Source organism: Lygodium microphyllum, chromosome 21, assembly GCF_053477565.2.
Source record: "Lygodium microphyllum isolate KBCC chromosome 21, Lygodium_microphyllum_v1.1.10, whole genome shotgun sequence".
NCBI classification, from domain to species: domain Eukaryota; kingdom Viridiplantae; phylum Streptophyta; class Polypodiopsida; order Schizaeales; family Lygodiaceae; genus Lygodium; species Lygodium microphyllum.
In genome coordinates, this window is record NC_141155.1 from 94,624,118 (window position 1) to 94,648,408 (window position 24,291).

At 37.6% G+C, this 24,291-nt stretch overlaps 1 pseudogene; it reads left to right on the forward strand.

Annotated features, from left to right (window-relative positions):
* The first annotated feature begins 7,274 nt into the window (after window positions 1-7,274).
* On the forward strand, window positions 7,275-8,484 carry LOC148018300 (uncharacterized; annotated as a pseudogene).
* Window positions 8,485-24,291: the final 15,807 nt, after the last annotated feature.

Below are 24,291 nucleotides of genomic sequence, written 5' to 3' on the forward strand. Positions count from 1 at the left end.
GGCATATTGATGTCAACCCCAACCTTGTATATAAGGGAACTTTTTAGGTCATCTTGAAAAGGCAACCACTATGTGTTTTTCATGTACTAAAGCAACAATGGTAGCAATTTCTCTAGGAAGAGGCAGAGAGAAGTATTGAAAAATCATTGGAGATGTAGAAGAGAGTGGCAAAAGCTCTCGCAAATATCAAATTTCTCATGCATTCCCCTATACGCTCCCTTTCAAAAAGTTGATGAATGTGTGCAGATAGATGCTTTTAGTTCTCTATTATGTCAAGATACTAATCATGTTATGTTTCATTGGTCTTGTTTAAAATGCATGTAAGTAAAGTGAAAATTCCTATATTACATGCTATAATGCTAAAGAGCTTTAGTATACTAGCTTCTAAGTAGATTCTTACTTATGAAGTTCTTAGTGTGCTCCCTTTATAATTCAAAAACAAAAGAGAAAAAGGAAAAAAGGAAAGAAAAGAGAAAAGAAGGAAGAAGAAAAGATAAGAGAAAGAAAAGGGACAAGAAGAAAAGGAACACAACAATGAAATCAACCCATCTATACTCTATGAGCATCACAAACACTGCACCTAGGGACCACCCTACCCCTCCCCCACATCACAACTTAGGGTACATCAAGGGAAATATATGATTGATAGACCTATCTCCCTAAGTCACTCATAGCACCCCCATTTCCACGAATTGGGTCCTCAAGTGTGGAACAACACCTTAGGCTTACCTGACCCATCACCCAGTTCCACCATCACTTGCACCGCCGCACTACACGGTAAGGTAGACACAACACCCTAAGAGGTATACTCTTTTTCTTTTAAAGAACATTGTATAGCGGTGTGGCAAACCCACACCTACGGAGGTCTTCTTTGATCAATCATCTATCTTCACTATTGCCAAGCTCCCAAACTCACTTCACAAAGCACGCCCAATGTGACCCACCTCCCCAACAAACCCAAGAACCATTCCTCAACATGTAGTACCATAAGGTGCCATGGGACTGGCACCTAGCTAGGAGGGTGGTTATATTATACCCTCGAAAGACCAAGACAAAAAATATGAAAAATCGAAAATGGAGGACAATCCCAAGGTGAGAGAAAAATGGAAGAGAAAGGCACACTCAATAAAAAAACTGAAGATATGAACTGCAAGAAAAAGCCTCGAATGTAAAAGGAAGCATACAATAGTAAGTGCACCATGATATGCTAGCAAGAAAAGTGCCAAGTGCATTACAATTCATTTGTAAAAGAGTGATAGGCACTCTCCTATGCTAAAGAACAAGAGGTGTGAGTTGAGGCCTATGCTAATAGAAAGGATAAAAAAACAGAGTAGAGGAATGGTGGACCAAAAAGGGGATGGCCGGCCAAGGAGGGGATAAGGGCATGTATAAAAGTCAACAAATGAAAAAAGAAGCTCATTCTTGCATGTGACCAAACTTGCTCTCTTCTTGCTTGTTGCTTTTGCTTTCATCTTGTGCATGAGAGAGGGAGAGAGAGAATGTGTGTGAGGGAGTGAGGGATTGTGGAGAAGCTCTTCTTCTCTTCTCTTCATCTTATTCTTATTCTCTTTCCCTTTCTTGCATACAGGGCTATGGAGGTCGAAGCTTGGAGCTTGGAGATGGAGCTTACTTGAGAGCGCATCTTGAATCATGGAGACATTGACGAATTCGTGGGAAGATGTACTCAATCAGATTTGAAGGTAAGCTCACTACATTGGTGTGCGGAAGAATGTGCATGGCTATGTGAGAGGTAGCCATAGCTCTCGGCTTGAAACACTTGAAGCAATAAGTGGTCCATGGATCTTGGTGGTTTGACTGTGAGGGCAATGACATCATCCTAGTGTACGAACCCATCACCTCATCACAATGCACGATGCACATGTGCACATGGATTATTGCACAATGCACATTGCAAGAAGGTGCATGATGTGCATGCACAATATACAACACCTACTCATGTATTTTATTACACTATATCTTAGACTATCCTAGGGAATCTGTAGACCTTAGTTGCATGTAGAACCTTGCACACATAATCACCTAGGCTTATCCAAATAATACACACATGCATGTTGCATACATATGCTTGTACATTGACTGCACACGTCCTCTTTTCATATAATCTTATGTGCAATTCAAGGCATGCTTAGAGTGCATAAGTGTTCTTAATCTTCACACATCACACAATTACACAAGTAGTAGAGCCATTGTAATACATTGCATATATTTAATTTAGAACACTTTCTTGCTCACCATGCACATAGCAAGTTGCAGTTGAATTAACACTCAAAATGGTTGATAGTTTGACTGCATAAATTTTATTAGAGGGAGAAGGTTCGCTTGATGACGTTAAGGCTTCAATTCTTTGAGGAGTGCATTGTTTTAGAGTATAAGGTATATCAAGGAGCACCTCCCAACTATGAGGTGAGCCTTCATTTTATAGATGGATTCAAGCAGTAGAAATGCAAAGAGAGAAATGATAGCCTTTCTCTTGTGGCATGGGTTGTTTTTGCAAAGGGCATAGCCAAGATGACATGACACTAGAACAACTTGGATAGGAGACTAGAAAAGTGGAGGTTGATAAACACCCCAAGATGGGTAGCTATGTGGAAACCCTTCACTAAAAATCCATCTTTTTACAACAATGTGGCTAACATAATCTTTGATAAATACTCCAAGCTGGATAGCTATGTGAAAACCCTTCACTAAAAATCCATCTCTTCTAGAAACCCTTTACTAAAAATCCATCCCTTTAGAGGGATGTGACTCACATAGTCCTTTAGTAGCCTACACACTTTGGTGCATACTTACTTTCAAGGTATGATGAGGAAATTTTAAAGTGGGCATTTGGGTCTATCTTAAATATCTCCTTGGTTAACTATTCCATGTTAGTAAATGTTCTTGACACAAAGCACTAGTGCCTTGATGTAGTAAAAACTATTCTTGAAGCATAAAAAATTGGGCAAGACAAGAAGATTAGATTGATGCATGGAGCTTCAAAGATACATAAGAGGCTAAAAAATGGTATGCTAGACCTTCAAACACAAAATCAAGATTTGTTCCAAACAAGGTTAAAGTAGCAAATCTCAAGGGGATGATCGCCATTAGAAAGGAGTCCCTAAGAGACATGGGTATCAAGGATAAATACAAGTGACATCGATCAATTTGACAAAGAGATGGAAGAGCTACAACTTTGCAAGCTTTGGTGGGCTCGTAAACTTAGTGTGTCATGAAGTATGTTGTGTCATTTTTATTACATGGTCAAAATGACAATCTGGTATGTGAGGTAGAGGAGGCAACAACACATCTCTGATGCATGGAGACAATATTTAGATCTTCAAGATAAAAATATATATCATTTCTATTTGACCACTAGTGGTGCAATGGGCATGGCCCATAATAGTGCACCATTTGGTGATTGTGCTACTTGTGGGATGACAATACTATAATGGTATTATGGATGTATACATGCTTCAGTATCAATACCCTTATCACCCACTCTACTTTTGTAACTGCCTATATCTATTTCTCTCATTATATAGTTCATGGTTGTGAAGAGCCTTTAAGTAGTACATTGACAATGCTAGCACATGGTGATTTCACTTTTTATATCTTTCTTGTTTTTCCCATGTAGCCTCTTGACAACACAAAAAGGACAAGTTGAAGCAACATTCAGATTTTAATTTGTTGACCGTGCTGGCAATACTTTGAAATTTTACTATTGAAGTATTTAGATTGCTTTGTGTGGCACATCTTAAGCTTGACATTGATAGTGCATATGGTAGGGCAGCTAATAAAAGCAAGTATCTCAAAAATAAGTGCATGGTACCAAAAGGGTGCTAAAAGATCCATCATATGGAAATAGAATGGATTGGAAGCTCGACACATCCAGTGGTTGGGAGATGAAGAGGACAAGTTGAAGGAGACCAAACAAGATCTTGAGAAGACAGTGTCTAAAGTGAGATAGCATCTACATGAAACTACAAAGTTAGACAAGGAATCCAACTGAAGGACAAATAATGGAGTTGATAGGGAAACCTATGGACCTAAACTCCCTTATTCCATAAAAATTTGCTAAGGATAAAAGAATCTAGTGGAGCAAAAATCCCCTCTTCCAAAACAAGTAGCAAAGGCAAAGGGCAAGGCCAAGTCAATCATTGAAAAAAGGAGAAAAACAAAATTCAAAAGTAAAGGAATACCAAGGTTCTCTCTTCGAAAGTTAAATTCATATATTTTAAAGTCATACCAAGGTTCTCTCTTCGAGAGTTAAATTCATATCTTGAGAAGACAGTGTCTAAAGTGAGATAGCATCTACATGAAACTACAAAGTTAGACAAGGAATCCAACTGAAGGACAAATAATGGAGTTGATAGGGAAACCTATGGACCTAAACTCCCTTATTCCATAAAAATTTGCTAAGGATAAAAGAATCTAGTGGAGCAAAAATCCCCTCTTCCAAAACAAGTAGCAAAGGCAAAGGGCAAGGCTAAGTCAATCATTGAAAAAAGGAGAAAAACAAAATTCAAAAGTAAAGGAATACCAAGGTTCTCTCTTCGAAAGTTAAATTCATATATTTTAAAGTCATACCAAGGTTCTCTCTTCGAGAGTTAAATTCATATCTTGAGAAGACAGTGTCTAAAGTGAGATAGCATCTACATGAAACTACAAAGTTAGACAAGGAATCCAACTGAAGGACAAATAATGGAGTTGATAGGGAAACCTATGGACCTAAACTCCCTTATTCCATAAAAATTTGCTAAGGATAAAAGAATCTAGTGGAGCAAAAATCCCCTCTTCCAAAACAAGTAGCAAAGGCAAAGGGCAAGGCCAAGTCAATCATTGAAAAAAGGAGAAAAACAAAATTCAAAAGTAAAGGAATACCAAGGTTCTCTCTTCGAAAGTTAAATTCATATATTTTAAAGTCTAAAGAGAAAAGATTCTTCTTGAAGTGCACATTCCTTCAATTTATCCCTACCTTTTAAATTCTAAACAGAAAAGAGAGTCCTTGAAGAGTATATTCTTCAAGAAACCAAGGAACCCACCTATCACAAAGAAACATCTTATCTTTGATAAAATGGAGTTTAATGATACAAATCTAGAGTAGCCTCAAGAAGGAGAAACTGAAGAGAAAAAATTAAGAAAGAGCACTATTATTTTTGTTATTTGTTACTACAATAAAGCATGCACTGTATCTATGAAAGATAAACTTCTGGAATTATGTTTGTATATAGAGATTGCATACTTATAGTGCAGAGATTTCCATACGTATAGTGCAGAATCAAAGAGTCCCCAACCCAAGCATAGATAATCATTGTGTGTGTGTGTGCGCGCGTGCGCGTGCGCGTGGGCGTGGGCGCACGTGTGTGTGTGTGTGTGTGTGTGTGTGTGTGTGTGTGTGTGTGTGTGTGTGTGTGTGTGTGTGTGTGTGTGTGTGTGTGTGTGTGTGTGTGTGTGTGTGTGTGTGTGTGTGTGTGTGTGTGTGTGTGTGTGTGTGTGTGTGTGTGTGTGTGTGTGTGTGTGTGTGTGTGTGTGTGTGTGTGTGTGTGTGTGTGTGTGTGTGTGTGTGTGTGTGTGTGTGTGTGTGTGTGTGTGTGTGTGTGTGTGTGTGTGTGTGTGTGTGTGTGTGTGTGTGTGTGTGTGTGTGTGTGTGTGTGTGTGTGTGTGTGTGTGTGTGTGTGTGTGTGTGTGTGTGTGTGTGTGTGTGTGTGTGTGTGTGTGTGTGTGTGTGTGTGTGTGTGTGTGTGTGTGTGTGTGTGTGTGAGATAAGGGCAAGAATGAAGCCCCTCATGGAGAAGGGATACTCATCAAAAGCCTTTTTCTAGAGTTTGCATGCTACTTGAAAGAAAAACTCATGTCTGGGGCTTAGGAAGTTGGATGGCACTTGGACTCACTCTTTCTTTGATCTCCAAGATGAATGCCACAATTATTTCCAGAAACTGTTTTCTACACATGGTTTCCCATCAAATCAAGTGATTGATGCTAGGAATGAATTTCCCCAATATGTCTCTGGAATAGTTCAGCAGGATGATGCTCTTACCTTATAGAGGCCTTTTACTAGTACAGAACTGGATGATGCATTGCTACATCTCAGTAAACATAAGTCTCCTGGATGGAATGGCCTAATGGTGGAATTTTATATTTCCTTTTGGGATGACTTAAAAGAGGTCCTCTGCAGATGATTAATGTTTCCTAGCAAGAAAATCAACTGCTGCACTCTTGGAAGCATGGCTTAGTCAAGCTTGTGCCCAAAAAATATCTCAGTGATCATATATCAGATTGGAGGCCCATTACCTTGATGCCTATGCTTTACAAACTTATTGCCAAAATGATTGTGCATAGGCTATAGGGGATATTGCATGCAGGACTTCATCCTCATCAGTATGGGTTTGTGCCGAGAAGACAAATCCATGACAATATATCCAATGCCTTGACTGCAATTGAATATGCTAAATACTCTCATCAAAACGTACTCATATTGCAGGTGGATATTGCTAACGCCTTTGATAATGTCCAATGGGATTTTATTTTTTAGTTCATGACTAAGTTGGGCTTTGGTCCCAAGATGGCAAATGCTGTTTACTGGCTTTACTCTGACTCTACTGCTCAGTGCATTTTGGGGGGGGCATTTGTGTCGCTCATGGATACTGGGTCGATTAGTCAGGCAAGGCTGTCCTCTTAGTGCTCTTTTCTATGCAATTGTGACCCATCCTCTTCTGGTATATCTTGATCACTTAACAAACACAAGGTAGATGACTAGTCTTCAAATCCCAGGGGCTACATCATTTTTGGCACAAGCGTATGCTGATGATTCTTTTTTCATGCCACAGAATTCTCCAAGGGACCTTCGCATGCTTATGGCCACTCTTTCACTATATGGTATGGCAGCGGGATTACATGTTAATTTTAACAAATCTAAATTACTTCCCCTCAAACAATGTGACTGGCACTCTATTCTATGGCCTGGTCGGGTGGTGCTTTCCACAGATATTGTCAGGCATCTGGGATACCCCATAGGATGGCATATCACTAGGAAAATGCAACTGAAATGGATTTTCCAAAGACTGCAACATAAACTAGAATACTGGAAGATTTCTACTTGGCCCCCTCATGTCAGGCTCAGAATAGTACAATCCATTGTTATGTATTATGTCGAGTTCTATTTTTCTTTGCTGCATTGGTCATCCAGGGATATCTCTACTTCTATGTCTCAAGCTATGGAGATGCTATAGAAGACAAAAGTTGTTGTGAAAGCATTGAGACTCATGAGGATGGAAATGGTGTGCTCTCCAAGGATGCATGGTGGACTAAATATCCTCAATATAAGATATCACGTCCTTTCAAGGAAGGCTACCATGTTGCATACTTTCTTCCGGACTTGTATGCTAGCATCCATGTGTGCCAGCATGAGCACTTCTGCATATGGTCATTGGATTACAGATTTCTGGGAGGTTGTCATTGGCAAATTTGTGGGCAAAATACCTGGCTGTCCTTTCTCTACTACTTTGATACTTGGAAACAGGTTCTCTCTAAGGTCAAATGGGCTTCTGATAGTTGTTTGGGGGCAAACTCCATGTGAAAAGAAAGCATTCATTGGAGTGCCATTTTTGACATTCCTCTTGCTTTACAGGAACCTATTCGGGCATACAATCTTATGAAACTGGGAATTAGATACATACAGGATGTGGTGGATGATCGAGGATATACTTTATCCTTTCCTCGGGCCATGACCTCTTATGCATTGGGAATGCATCATAGGTTTATATGGAAGAAAATTGATGATTTACTACATCCCTTTCTACCAATTCCACCTATGCTTGATAAGACAGGCTTATGGATTGGCAATTACAGCCATTTGCTACATGCATTCGTCCTGTCTCTCTTTCTGCCTTAACTTCCATCAAAGTATACAAGCTTCTTCAGCCTGCCCCATGGATTCAGCAGCATGCTAATTCTCTGTGGCACTTAAGGAAGTCTCTTGCATGGTGGCGGAAGAATCTTAGGATGCTCTGGAAGTGTAAAATGCCACTGAAACAAAGGCTTTTTCTTTGGAGATGTTTGACAGGCACACTGTCAGTGGGGGTCACACTTGCTAAACGTCACATTGCATCATCCACATGTCTGAGATGTTTGGCTCCGTCAAAGACTGTCCCTCATTTATTTTGGCATTCTCCTTGTTCCAAGATCCTCCTCACGAGAATTTCAGATTCGCTTTGGCTTCGTTTCCCAAGTCATAGCTTTGGGAAACATTTATGGCTCTTTGGCCGATTTATGTGTTCTTTGTCTCAATACTCACTCTTTCTTTTTTGGGTGAGATATTGGGCTCTTTGGACAATCTGGAGTGATCATAATTTGGCATACTTGGGTTGCCAAAATCACCATCAATATGAATCCTTCCAAGCCTCAATGCGGCAATCTCTATATGATGCCAGCTATGAGGGTGACATGGATGCTTCCTGCATAGAGCTTTTCTTTTTATGTTTCTGATAGTTTGGGATAGCCCCCTTTTTCGGGGTTCCCCAACTTGTAAATTTGTGAGCACATAAATATACTGCACTGGATATTACCCAAAAAATGTGTGTGTGTGTGTGTGTGTGTGTGTGTGTGTGTGTGTGTGTGTGTGTGTGTGTGTGTGTGTGTGTGTGTGTGTGTGTGTGTGTGTGTGTGTGTGTGTGTGTGTGTGTGTGTGTGTGTGTGTGTGTGTGTGTGTGTGTGTGTGTGTGTGTGTGTGTGTGTGTGTGTGTGTGTGTGTGTGTGTGTGTGTGTGTGTGTGTGTGTGTGTGTGTGTGTGTGTGTGTGTGTGTGTGTGTGTGTGTGTGTGTGTGTGTGTGTGTGTGTGTGTGTGTGTGTGTGTGTGTGTGTGTGTGTGTGTGTGTGTGTGTGTGTGTGTGTGTGTGTGTGTGTGTGTGTGTGTTCGTTCTTAGGATAAATTATATCTTTTTGGATACATAAATTAAATAATTTTTTGTTTATGAGATATTATTGTATAGCATAAAAGCTTTGGCCAAATGTTTCTTCGCACAAATACTAATAAGCAAGAATAAATTGTCAAGTACTTATATATTCTTGGTTCAAAAAGTACAACTATTAGAGGTATATAACTTATACAAGATAGAGAGCATTTATCTATTTTTCCAATGTTTTGCATCATTGACCTTCAACTTATATCCAGAACTTGTGTTGTTTTGTGAAGAGCCTCTAGAGTGTCTTTAATACTTTTTAATGTCCATTAGGGAGGAGCTATAACCTTCTTTCTTCATCTTAAGTAACCTACAACTCAAGTTCAAAAGCCATCCAATGTAGGGTAAAGGGGCCAACAGATTAACATCTAACAATCCTCCATTATGAAAAAAATTTACAAGTGAGTTGCATTAAAAAAAATTAATGGTCAAACTATTTATATTATATAGAGCTCAAAGAAAAAATATTGGGATATTTTGATATTTTTATCAAGTAGTCTTAGTTACAAATGAAAGGTTCATAAAAGAGGAATAGTGAGGGACCAATAGAGTGACACTCCAGGATACATTGCTTTAGGGTTTTACAAAATCTAAAATATAAAAAAACTTACATGGATCAATCGTTTGACTTAAGTTAAGCTCACTTGTAATTTTAAAAAATTCATACTATATTGTTAAGTGGTTGAAATAGCCACATCTTTCTTGTAAAATTGTCACTCAATTGGGGTGGGGTGTGTTTTCCTTTTGGAGGGCGCTACTTTATTGACCCCTTTACCCTACATCAAAATATGAAGGCTATTGTAGCTCATTTGACGTAATCAATTCCTTCTGGACATGTAACTCAAATACTTTGTTTATGTATGAATATTGAATAGTAAATGAAGCTTTTACCATATATTTATTCACAAAAATCCCATTAAGCAGGAACAAGTCAATTGTTTGTATATTCATGGTTCAAAGTTTATAATAGAAGGAGGTAAACAACTCATATAAGATAAAGAGCATTTGATTCTTTATCTTATAACAATAGTAGGTAAATAACTCATATAAGATAACAAGAATTTGACTCTTTTTTTAATTGTAGTACTATTGATTCAGAATAGTAGGAGGTAAACAACTCATATAAGATAAAGAGCATTCGATTATTTTTTTAATTGAGTGCCATTGGCCTTGAAAATGTATATCTAGGGCTTGTGTTATCAAAGGAACTTTAAGGTATCTTGAACATCCTTTAATATCCATTGGGAAGTAACATACGCTAGAAGATGGGCATAGAAATCCACTGTAAGCAAGGGAGTATAAGGGCAGATAGGTGTGAATAGCCCAAGGGGCAGGGGAAACCCTAACCCTAGCTGGCAAAGGGCTATATAAACATCCTATGGGTCACTATCATTTGTGAGAGAGTGTACCCAAGTTGTACTCTAAGCAACTTAGTAAGCAAGATTTCATTCTTGTACTTTGAGCTCTTCTCTCCCTCTTGTGCACACATTCTACTACTACAAACTCTGATTCTCAACATGGTATCAGAGCCATCTCTGATCTCCCTTGCTTCCCTTAGCATCAGTCATCACTAAGTGCACATTAGCTGTCATTTTCTTCACTCTATCCTTCTTTCCTCCATAGCTGCCTGCAACCTACCTCCATTGGAGGACTTGAGGAGGACAAAGGAGGCCATATTAGCCTGAGATATCTTCTGGAGATATTTTCCCTACATCAAGGCGTAGCTCCCTGTCAGTTCAAACATTGGCATTGTCCACGTGTGAGGCCAGCATTGTCAAGATTTAAAAAAATGATGCAGTCTGGATAGGAGCAAATCTCGGGCTGAAACGCAGGCAGCAGGCGACGCAATCCGAGCCACTATCATAGGGATTTGATAGCCCCCCAAGTGGGCTATCCTCACCTAAGAGGGCTCTGGGAAATTCTTATTCTGTTGGCTGCTACAAGCTAAACCCTAACTGTGTTTTTTTGGGCAGCCATAGCCAACAAGCTCCAAGCTTGACATTTTGGGATTTTTACACTCTGAGCTTCATTAACAGTGATTCTAATCACTGAAGTAGAGTCTCTGAATCCTATTCCAGAGTGTAAAGCTCTTGGGCATGATTAACGGACATCACCAAGCATCGGGAAGCCGACTTCCAACCGGGTTCCATTCAAGCACTTCACTAAGCTTAACAATAGTGTTCTCTTAACACTAATCGTAAATCATCAGTTGAATAGCTTGCTGGGCATTCACTAAAACCCAGTGAGTTTTTTATTCCTCTTCATATATTGTTGTAAGGTTATGTGTAAAATGAACACATAGACCATTATGCACAAGAAGTGTATTGCATACCGTAAGTGACAGTGTCTCAAGTACTTTGGTCAGTAAAATCAATAGCATGAGTGTCATCATACTCTCCTCGGAGTCATCAGCAACAAGCATTGAGATCATAGACAAACCGTGCCCAACACAAGCTTCATCCACTAAGCCATACCACAAGGAGGAGCCTGAAGTCCAGTCTAGGTTTACCTCATTAAAACCTAAAAAGACTATTAAACCACGGAAGAAGCTTGCACATAAGAAAGAACCACCAAAGTCATACCTGGAAATATTACACTTATATGATTTTCAGCCTTTCTCTTCATTGCAACTCTAACTTCACTTTGTCTAAATTGCTTCCGCATTCAATGAAAGGTTTGTAAGGGACTAGACACTGCCCTTGTCCTAACAAGTGGTAAGACCTTCCCAATGACCACAACATATGCTGATGTCCGTCCTCAAATTCGAAAGTTTGATGGTAAGGATTTCCATCCATGCCAAGTACTTATAAAATACAAAATGATGGAGAGAGGGTATTGGCCTCTTATTTAAGGCAGTAGAGTTGTAAACTCTGCAAATATGATTGATATAGAGGATGACCAACGGGCTCAAGCAATCATAATGCTACACTTAGATGAATCCCTAATTCATCATGTTGATCAACTAAACACTGCTAAAGAAAAATGGGATGAGCTTGAAAAGCTCTATGAAGCCACTAACAAGAATACTAAAATCTTCCTTAAATTTGAATTCTTTAGCTTGGAATATCGTTCAGGAGAAGATTTGGGAAATTTCATTTCTCATATGAAGGGACTTACGGCACAGCTTGCTTCTGTACAAGCTCCAATACTTGAAGAAGATGCTATTGCTATTCTCCTAAAAGTTGTAAAACAGGTGTTTCCTAGTCTTGAAACCACTCTCACCAACATTCCAGATCTACTTTGGCAAGTACCATTCAATCCTGTTTGGATGAAGAAAAGAGGAACCACAAAGAAAGCAACAACTGCAGGCAACTTCAAATTCCCGTGAACAAGTATTGGTTCATACAGTTCTCACTAAATGTTCTTTCTGTAAGAAAAAAGGACATCTTGTAAACAACTGCTGGAAGAAGTATCCCGAGAAGATGAAATGTAACAAATGCAAGAAGACAAGGCATATAACAAGTAAATGCCCCAACACTCCTGAAATACCGAAAGAATTGGTGGCCGACTATGTCTCCAATTCATCTGAAGATCGACTATTTCGACTATTTAAATCATCTACCTAAAACAACCTTGTAAGCCTAATTTATAAAGGCATCCCAAAAAGGGGGGGATCTTTTACATGCCTTGTAATCCAATGCCACCCTGGCATTGAGGGGGGGTGTTAGAAGATGGGCATAGAAACCCACTGTAAGCAAGGGAGTATAAGGGTAGATGGGTGTGAATAGCCCTAGGGGCAGGGGAAACCCTAACCCTAGCTGGCAAAGGGCTATATAAACAGCCTATGGGTCACTATCATTTGTGAGAGAGTGTACCCAAGTTGTACTCTAAGCAACTTAGTAAGTAAGATTTCATTCTTGTACTTTGAGCTCTTCTCTCCCTCTTGTGCACACATTCTACTGCTGCAAACTCTGATTCTCAACAACATAAACTTGCTTTACTTCTTCATGTGGAGTAACTTACACCTTAAATTTTAAATGGCATGCAATTTACATCAAAATCTAAAGGATTCTAGGTACCCGATCTAAGTCTATATCTCCTATAATAAAAGCCCATAGTAATGCAATCTAAAGGATCCTAGGTACCCAATCTAAGTTTATATATTCTATAATAAAAATCCATAGTAAGAGATCATTGAGAGATATTGTAAGACAAATTCAAGGAATGAGGGCATGTGTTATACCTGATAAAATTACCCTTATAGTCATACTCTATATATTCTAAAATAGTCATCCTCTAAATTCACTATTATGGTCACACTACAAATTCTAAAATAATCCTATAATGTCATATAAATTCTCTTTTAAAATTTTTCTACTTAGCCATGATATCATCATTCTCTAGAACTTTTTTGTTTTGAAGTAAGGCAAAAAGGCATGTAGGGGTACAAACCATAATAAGTGTACTTTTCTTAATATCCTTCCAAGGTTCATGAACTTTTAAATATCTTGGGAGATTTGAAGTTTAAAATCTATCTACTATTGCTTCACCTGGAATGTCTCAATTTAGAGATGAGAGGCTTGGTACAAGGAAATTTTCAATATGTCCATACACAACTAGTCTTGAGGGGACAATATACTGCACATAATATATAAAAATATTACCTTTACTAAAAAATACTTGTGATCTAATCAACAAAGATAATTTCTACAAGTTCTTTGTGCATGTCCTAGAAAGTACTACTCAAGCTTTCTAAAAGTCTCAAAACTTGTTGATGAAAACATATCTACAAGTTATAATCTACATAAGGGAAGATTTGGACTCACTTTTGAGCCTTTTACTCTCTTTAGGATTCTAAGGAATATTCCACAATGACAAATGAGGGTGAGGCTACCATTATGAAACTTTTGAGGTTACCTTTTTACTCGCATTACTAGAAGAGAAAATATATTCACATATGTTATTCAGCTTAAAGCTTACAGTGTATTTGCAAAGAAATGCATTTAGTTGGAGGGAAGTACATATCCCTCACTATGTAAGCATACTAAAGCTAAGAAAATCATGCTTGAGGTGTAACTTTAAAAGTAGCAATATTCCCCATCCAATGATATGTTATGCCTTCCTATTTAGTTTTTTCAACTTGTGAGAACCTTTCCGGATGGCATCATGAACCCAATTTGTTTACAATAAAGGCTTTGAGCTCATAAGTTTCATCTATACTTTTGTTGTAGATGATGTAAGAGTTTATGAAAAAAGAAGGAAATATTATGAATGGCATGTAAAAAAACATGAAAGAATACATAATATATAGACAATCAAACAATTAAACAACACAAACCATAAGATTATTTGAACAAAACACAAGACAACTGAAAAGGGCAAGACAACAAAAACAAAGAAACTCATTCAGAAATCAATAGAAACTCAAAAAGTTTAGTTGAAGGATAACCAAATTAATTGAGTGACAATTATGAGATAAAAACACCCCATCACAAATTGCTTGGAAAGCATGATTGCACACAACGCACTAAGAAGTCATAAAACTTAAAATAAGAGGTTGTTGTTCTCTGGATATTTGAAACAATATTCAAGCAATTGTTGAAAATGGGTAGGATAACAAAACAATACAAACATATAAACTAAGTCAATAGTGGGAATCCTAGGACTTGCAATCATAATGTAAGTGCATGCCCCTTGAAGTAGACGTGATATTTTGCCTCCCACTACTAGGCAAGACCCTAGTCCTAGCTAATCCCTCACTATAGAAAATACACCTATCCTTGACCTTATCAATCACATAATACATTTTGGTCAACCACAAGAGACCATACAAAGCATAATGGAGAGAGCTAAAACTTTGGGTGGAGTCTGAGATGACTTCCAAGTTGCCATCAATACCTTCCAATAGGCTACTAAAACTTTGATGACTCAACTGTGACCCCTAAAGCTATGGGACAAAAATTATAGAGCTACAAGGGCAAGGAATGGACATTCTTTCCAAGTTGTTTGATATCAATAATGATGCTAAACAATTGCTTGCAATCATGAAAGTGGAGATAGACAACATTTGAAGGATGTTGTTAAGGGTTGGAGCCACAGGATCCTCACAATATTTGTTATCCAATCTTATGCATCAACACCTATTTGATCACATTGATATGCTATAAGTAGGCATGCGCTTAACCCTGATCCTCTTAACAAGAATGGGGGACTATTTTTGTTAGGCCAAACGACATGTTGTTAGTGTTGTAAAGTGGCAACATCTTGTGATTGAATTGCAAGCTATTGTCAAATGATTTGTTTAGGTGGCCAATACTCATGTAAGGGTAGCATATTGTGATTGAATTGCACATACTAGCTATTGTGCACCTAATTTGTTTAGGTGGAAAACACTCGTGTAAGGTTAACTTCAAACCTTAAAACAACAATCTTTCATTGAAACAATAGCCTTAGTCTTGGCTTTCTCTCATAAGAACTTGTTGTGGATTTTTTCAAGTAAAATATGAGTTTATAAAACAATAAGAATTGTGGAAATTTATTGAATTTTCAAGAATGGTTGACATTTTGATACAATTTGAAATTGTATTGTCGTGGTAGCATATTTTTAAAAGCATAAAATACTAGTGGTTAGGCATTGTCTTTAGCACAGAGCTTGTTTTGTTAAAAGGAAAGGAGCACATAAATCTCAAATTGAGAACACAAGATTTTAAAATTGTGAGAGTTTTTTGGGCTCTTAGTTTGGGTGGGCTTTTATTGTGATTGTTTTAGAAGCAAAATTCTTTGTTTGAATTAAGAGCAAAAGTGAGGAAACTCAAAACTTTCATATTCTGTTGTAGTTCTTTTCACAAGAACTACAATAGGCATGTTATTTTTGAATGCTTTTGTCACTCGACATTCTCCAGTAAGTGATGTCTATGTTTTTATTTGAGTTGTGTGCAAAAAAGATTAAGAATTCAAGACCTTAAACTTATGTTCTTGAATTTTTGTTGTTTCTTGACTTGACTGCCCAAAGTACTAGAGTCTATCACTTTGCATTTTCTCGGGCTAGGTTGAGAGTTGTTCACTTTTTTTCCATTGAATTCAACATCTAGTCAAAGTCAATTACCCTTCATCACATGTTGTATCTAAGTCTCCATTGAAGAGAAATGACCATAGTCTCTAGAAGAGATGTATTTTTATTGATGATAAAGCCATGAGGATATAGCAAAGGATGCTAGCAATGATATATTAACTCAAGCCTCCAATGAAAAATTTACCTCTAAGAGGACCCAAAAAATTTATGAAAAATCATTGGATTTTCAAAGATTCCTTGAAGAAGAAGAAGAGGTTATTGAGTATGACAACGAAAGCAAAGATCAACTTGTTGACATAGCAAATCATGTGTGACACCTTGGAGAGAAAGTGAAGGTTGGTATCGTGTTGAATATGTTGGCTTCTTTTTTGGTAACACAAGTGATGGAACCTCCACCTATCCTATTGTGTGTTTGCTTGTCACATACAAATATATAAGGCATGCTACACCCATTGTGCCATGTTTAATACCATCATTTAATAGTGTCTCCTATATGGATAAAATGGGTAGATTTCTAGTTTCTCTGAATAGGTCCTCCGAGAAAGTCATGGACATCACATCTCAAAATATGAAGGACAGGGGAACTTATGTGTAGGGGGGAACGATATAAGATTTGAGGAAGAAATAACAAATGAATGGGCTGATTTGAAAGGGGAAAAAGTATTGGTTAAAGACGGAGTCACCATTTGAAAAGAAAAGAATAAGAGATGGTGCATTAAATTGCATTGATTTTGTATTTATAACTTTTATTGAAATTATCATGTTATTGGACACTTATTTCTTATGTTGATGTAGTGTATACTGATGACATTCAAAGGCATGTAAGAGTCAGATGCCAATTTATAAAAGTTGACAAGCATAAGGAATTTAAAGAAGGCAACAATATGTGAATTTCCCTTGGTACAAAAATGTGTGCATTTTATTAGCACTTCTTATTGGAAGGTAAGGCTCTCTAAGTCCATTACTTCTTATTTTGTCATTATTTACAAGATTATACAAAATAGCAATTATGTTGGATATATTTTAGGATGGGTATAATATTATAATATCTAGAGAGGAGGTGTGCTTGAAAGAATTAATTTACTTTTGATAGTGCACATGAGACTAAAAGAAATGAATTTGTAGAAAAATAAGAGGATAGACTAATGGATAAAGGCTATAGATACCTTTGTACAGCCAACCCAGCTCATGGAGAGGACTTCTTTCTATGCTATATGAGCTTAAATGGAATGAGAAGACTACGATGGCCACTAAAAAGACAAAGTATAGGTCTAGGTATTCTACTTTGATTTAATCATGGATTGCAATATTATTGGTCAAATTAGTTTCTACTGTTTGCTATGATCACTCAATGTGAGCAATCCTCTAGTTCTTGTAGACGGTTGCATGACCTTCTACTTGATGGAGGTATTGACATCCAGTCTCCTCTTTTGAAAAAGTGGTTGAATCTACAACAAAGACTAGCACCATGGGAGGGTCAAGATTGTCCATGATGGTTAGAGTGCTCTCCAATCAACATTCCCAAACAAGAGATTTGGTTGTGGGAAAGCATTGTCATCAATGGAATCTGTTATAATGCATTGTTAAGTGCTTTTCTTTTGTTCATTGACAAGTGTGTTATTTGTTTACATTGCCATTAACTAAGGATTCAACTTTGAGACAAGACAACATTATGTGCAAGAGGAGACATCTAAGCCAGCATAGCTAGTCAAGGCTCCTATTGTACTAGAGCTCCTAGGCATCAAAAAAGACAACAAGAATTGTGAAATTTACATAAACAAAAATATAGTGAATATTAAATGAAGTGGATATCCACATTTGGCCAAGAGTAGCTTGTGTAATAGACACTAGGCAAAGGAAAAATATCAAATATTCAAAGACCGGGTAAAGAGCAAGTGCATAATATTGTGTTGGAGATAGAGATAGCAAAATATACAAATATTTGATTTATGTTTTTATAGTAATTTTGCATTATTTTCATTCCATGTGTTGTGATATGTGTTAATAAATGGGTTTGATATGATAAGCTTGAGAAAGAAGTCTCAACAAGAAAGAGAGCATATCCATCTATCAAAAAGGACACAAACACCATCCAAATTTATGTTCTTGAGGGTGGGTTTTACAATAATAACCAATGACATGGGGCTCCTTGCTTCTTATTGTCTTTAGAACTTTTTCCATGATTTTTTATCTTATTGTATAAATTATGTAGGTGGCAAAAAATGCCACAAAAAGGGCATAAGCAATAATGATGAATTTAGTGTCAAAAATGGATAAAGACATAGTGAGCTAGCCATATAAGAGTCCACTCCATTGCATGCACTCTCCCTACTAGTGTTTTTATTATCTTATAAATTGAGTTTGATAGATGATCCCCCAAAATGCAAAATAATTACTAATAGCAATAAGGCATTGAAATGCTTGCATGCAGGTGTGTACCTTTTCTTTTTATGTATCATGTATACTACATAAGCTTAATAGGCTTTCTTGAATCTAGTAACGCTTCCATATGGAATGGTTATAATATCAAGCCATTATCAATGCTTTATCAGTTGTTTTTCATGGGTGAGATGGCCATGTTTGCATTAGAGAGATGCAAAATTCTCATCTTTACTTACTTGTTGAAAATGATTTCAAAAGCAATAATCTATCCACATGCAATGGATGAATAACTACTTTTCATTTTTATATTTGACATATGGTAGGTTGAGTATCTAGTACTTCAATACTATAAGGTTTACACACACACACACACACACACACACACACACACACACACACACACACATAATGAAAAAATATTAAGAAAGAAATGATAACATGCAAGAACGAATCATTACCCTCATTAGTCCACATATAGATCTTGTTTGAATTAACAAATTTTCTCCAAAATGTGTTGCAAAAGCTCTCAAACTGCAAAGCTACTTTTAGAATACTCCAAGTATGTAATGTCTCTATTACTTAGTTTATTTTAATAAACAATGTGCGTATACATTCCAAAGAAAATTGATTTATGTTGCACATCCACACATGGAAAAAACTACAGAATCTCTGCAGGATTTATATGAAGTAGGACTGGTTTACTAGAATAGTCCGAAATCTCTAGTATCATGTTTAGATGACTTATTTTCCACTTTAGATGGATCCAAATATATACTGATACTTATTTTGAAGGGAACAAGTCATCCAAGACAAAAGATCGATAAAAATAATGTGATTTATAAGAATTGTTATTTTCGTCTGTTTTTTATGGATATTTGCAATTCTGCTCGCACTAGCTTGTCGATCAAATGTGTTTCGATCATTTTAAGTACCCAAATGTCTATATTTGGAGTTCATATGATGAAGTTATGATCCAAACAAGTTGCAGGGTAGAAATAAATGAAAATCTTTGTCATCGATGATGTTATCAAAAACGCCAAAAAGCAAGAGCCCTCTCTTTACCCCCCTCCCCCTCTCACCACTATATAAACAGGGATAGAGCATCACATCAAACATACATACACACACGAACACACAAGGACCCGTGCAAAAGTCTCTCTGCTACTATTAACGTGACGAAGCTCTACTGCAATCAACTGAGTCTCTCTTTCTCTCTCTCTCTCCAACCCTATGTGGAAGCATTGCCTAAAACCATCAACTTCTTCCATGGCTCCCAAGAGATGTCAAGACGCTAAGCAGGATCACGCTCAGAGAGCTCCCCAACGTGAGGAAATGGCCACTGCTATTGAGGAAATTCAACACGATGCTGAAGCGTAAGTGGAGGTGATGCCAAGAGGCATATTTCAAGGTGGATTCCGTGCCACGGTGGATTTCGTGAGGTTTTACGATGGATTCCGTAAACTTTGATGACCGGGGCTCATACACAAAGTGGATTCTTTGTGCGAGAAGTTGATGGGGACGCCTGTCCTTTTCGGGTGTTTCATTAATTTAGTGTGTACATGGGTGATTCCATAGCGGGTGATTCCGTAAAATGCATATTAAATTAATAAACATTTATGAGTTTAGAGTGCGCACTCGTAATAAATTAAGGTTAGGATTTATTTCTAACCAGTTGATTTATTTATGTAGCTGAAGACTGCTAGGTATTCACTTTTGTCGGTTTAATTGTATTATTCTACTAACGATTGTGAATGCTTCAGTTGATGTGTAGAGATAGTAGCAGTGGCAGAGGAAAGCATTGGAGGATAGTGAGTATTCGATTTATGGATTATATTTTGATGGGTGCATACCTTAGCCATGGTGCCTATAATTTGTCACGCCTATTTATTGAGGCGTCGGTTATTTATTATTATTTTGTATGCGCATGGGCGCACGATTATGTTATTTCTATTTGGACATTGTATTGGGCGTGCCAGACTCTTTGGGCACCATCCACTAGCTTTATTCCTATTTTGTGTTAAAGCAAACTCAAAAGCTAAAAGCTTGCTATTTTGTAATTTGGGCTAATATTTGAGCTTGAATATGAATAATACATAAAATACATGCTTTGTGGAGCGCTCACATAAGGCATGGGGGGAGATTGCACCTAATTGGTCTCTTGCTCTTGTCGTTCATGCTTTTTACCTTGTAATTTGTGCAAAAAGTAGAGTTCTATTGTTCTTGGGGACCTTCCGGCATTCACTACACGAGCGTATAGCATTCAATCTGTGCACCAGTGGTATCAGAGCGAAGCTGAGATCAAGAGCTTCCAATCGCTACCCATCTCGTGCGAAGGCGGAGCTCCTGGAACGATTGGGCTCTACGGTCAATCTCGTCGTGAACGATCGATACAGGCAGATTTCTAGCGATCAAGAACCCCTGTTTCCATCATCGGATCGCGAAGGACCGGTCTGCAGAGGCGGAGGACCACTTCCAACTCTCCTACATCAAGTCATCAAGAACAGATATAAGCTCTCTCTTAATCCCAAAAGTTTATAAGTTAATCAAGCTTTAAAAGCTTGAGAAGCTTAACTTAAGCTTTAAAGAGCTTAAAAATTTCGAATTTTCGTGGCGCCTTAGAGGACATTAGCGCAAATTTTGCCGCCTTGCAAAACGCCCCCCCCTCAAATTGACGTTTTTGTTGCCCTTTGATTAAGCTTAATCACTTAAGCTCTAATCAATCAAGTCATAACAAACTTCAAGTCACACACAACCAGTCAAGTTCAGCAAGTTCTAACAAGTCAAAGTTCTGCAAGTTTCGTAAAGCAAGCAAGTACTGCAAGTCAACAAACTCTACAAGTCACATTAGTCTTGTACTCTGCAAGTCAGCCAAGTCAACTGGAGTCAAAACTGACTTCTGTCCAAAACTCATAGAAGGGTTGTTCATGCGCAGAAACTCTGAACTGCAAAGTTGTTCATTGGAAGGTACTCTACCTATATGCAGGTTTGCTGAAGCATTTTCAGTATACGAAGAAGGATAAAACGCAGATTTTTTGAAGATTGTGAAAGCTACACCCAAAAATATATAAGCCTTGTATTCCCGAACTTGAGCTACGCTCATCCCGCTAACTTGATTTTGAGTGAGAAAGGTCTTTTGAGTTTTTCAAGATGACGGAATCACATATGGATGATCTTATGGCTGAAGGCGACCTACCTGAACCTACGATGGAGCAAAAGTTGGACTTAATTATGATGCAATTGCATGAAGAACGAAGGGCTAGGCAAGCATTGCAAGTTCAACTGGCAAATTTATGAAGATTGTCTACCGACAAAGAAGAACCTCAATCTGAAGATCTTATCCGACGTACCATCGGTGCAACTCTCGAAGCTCAAACCATCCGCAAGGAATCAAAGATAAGTAAAAGAAGTTTCAAATTTCATACTTTCAATGGTACTCGAGAGGGAAAAACTGTTCTTGCATTCATTAGTCAATTTAATGACTATTTCCATAAGGAAACCTATACAGAAAAAGATAAAATCAAGTGTGTCACTAATCATTTAGTAGACAGAGCATCTCTTTGGTGGATTGTAGTACGCAAGAGTATAGATTGTCCCGCTACCTGTGAGAATTTCAAGAAGAAGTTCATGCAGAATTTCCTTCCTCCACAATTTCATGAGAAAGCTATTAAGCAATGGGATCTTCTTCAGCAACGGGATCGTGAGCCTATTCCTCAGTATACAGAGCGTTTTTGGAATGCACTACTCCAGTTACGCATGCTTGAAGACGTACCTGAAGCAACAAACAAGCGCAAGTATATGTCTGGACTCCTTGGGCATTACTACGCTGAAGTTCACATGTTCAAGCCTGCTAGACTTGAAGACGCCATTTCACTAGCTCACGACACTGAAGCCAAGCTGCGAGGTAGAGACAGACGTCCATAGCAATTCCAAGCCAATGGTAACTATGGATCTAAGAAATTCAATTCCAATTTTAGAAGATTTAATCCAGGTCATTTCTCTTCATCATCTTTCCGTAAAATTTGGGCAAAACCACCTGCTTTACCATCCAATGTCAATCAAAACCCTAAGCCTATTCCACAGCCAAATCCTAATGTACCTAAACTTCCTACCATTGCAAACGCTGTAACCAAAGCCAAGCCAATAGCATGCTATAAATGCCACCAGCCTGGACATTTAGCAGCAAATTGTCATTCGAAGAAGCCACCTACCCATATCAACTACCTTGGAGCAATGGACGATGACGAACATGAAGATATGCCTGATTTTACAGAAGATGAGGACGACACTACTACTCCTTCGGATACTTTACCAGGTATGCCAACTCCACATTCTTTATTGACTATGAAATGTTTGGTGCATGGAAAGGAAAATATTATTTTGCATGATGACGGTAGTACTCATGATTTTATTTCAGCAAAGTTAGTAAAATAATTAAAGTTACAGATTGTACCTATACATTATCGTATCAAAGCAGCATTCTTAGGCACTAGGTATAATGGTACACAGGAAGTGCATGACTTAGAGATTCAAATTGGTCAATACACAGAAAGAAGAAATTTCCTAGTTGTTCCATTATAGTCGAGTGACATTATTTTAGGTATGCCTTGGCGTCATCAGCATAACCCAGATATAGACTATTCCACACATTCAATGAATATTAATTTTCAAGGAAAACATATTACATTGTATGGTATGCATGTATCTAATGTTTTTCCACTGCTTTCGCATACTCAAGCTAAATGTGCATTACGCAAGAGTAGTAAATCCTATCTCATTTGGGTGAATGAACTGCAAGTAAAAGAAAATCATATGCACCCTAGGCATAAAGAATTTCTTGCACATTTTAAGGACTGGTTTGCCAAAGACCTACCACCTGGTTTACCTCCTTCACGTCTAGAAGACCATAAGATAGATTTAATCCCTGGTACACAACCACCTTGCAAAGCACCATATAGGCATAACCAAATAGAGCAAAAAGAAATTCGGAGTCAAGTTGAGGAATTACTTAATAGAGGATTGATTAGACCTAGTAGTTCTCCATTCGGTGCACCTGTTCTGTTAGTCAAGAAAAAGAATACTACCTATCGTATGTGCATTGACTATCGAGCTTTAAATAAGATCACTGTAAAGAATAGGTATCCCATTCCTAGAGTTAATGACCTTATGGACAAACTACAAGGATCTGCTATATTTAGTAAAATAGACCTTAAGTCTGGTTATCATCAGGTGAGACTAGATATGTCAGACATATTCAAGACTGCATTTAGGATACAGTTTGGTCATTACAAATTTTTAGTGATGCCATTTGGATTGACTAATGCACCTGCTACGTTTAATAGAATGATGAACTGTATATTTTTGAAATATCAGTATTGTGTAATTATCTTCTTTGATGATATTTTGGTATTTAGTCAAAATGAGAAATAACATTATGAGCATTTGTCATTGGTTTTCTAGTTACTAAAAGATAATCAACTGTATGCAAATCCTGAAAAGAGTGAATTCTTTAAAATGAAAATTGAGTATTTAGGTCATATTGTATCATCTGATGGAATTAAAGTTGATCCTAAGAAAATAGATGCAATATTGAATTGGCATGTACCTAAAAACGTGCATGAGTTACGGTCATTCCTTGGTCTTGCTAGTTTCTATAGGAAGTTTGTACGTAATTTTTCATTACTTGCTTTACCACTAACCAAACTTCTAAAGAAAGGTATTGTTTATCATTGGTTCGAAAATCAACAGAAATCCTTTGACTTATTGAAATATGCATTAACCCATGCCTCTGTCCTACAGTTGCCTGATTTTAATAGACCATTCTTTCTAGTAGTGACCGATGCTAGTGGATCAGGAATAGGAGCTGTACTTATGCAAGACAATCATCCTATAGCCTATTCTAGTTGTAAGCTGAAACCCTCTGAATTGAAATATTCCACATAT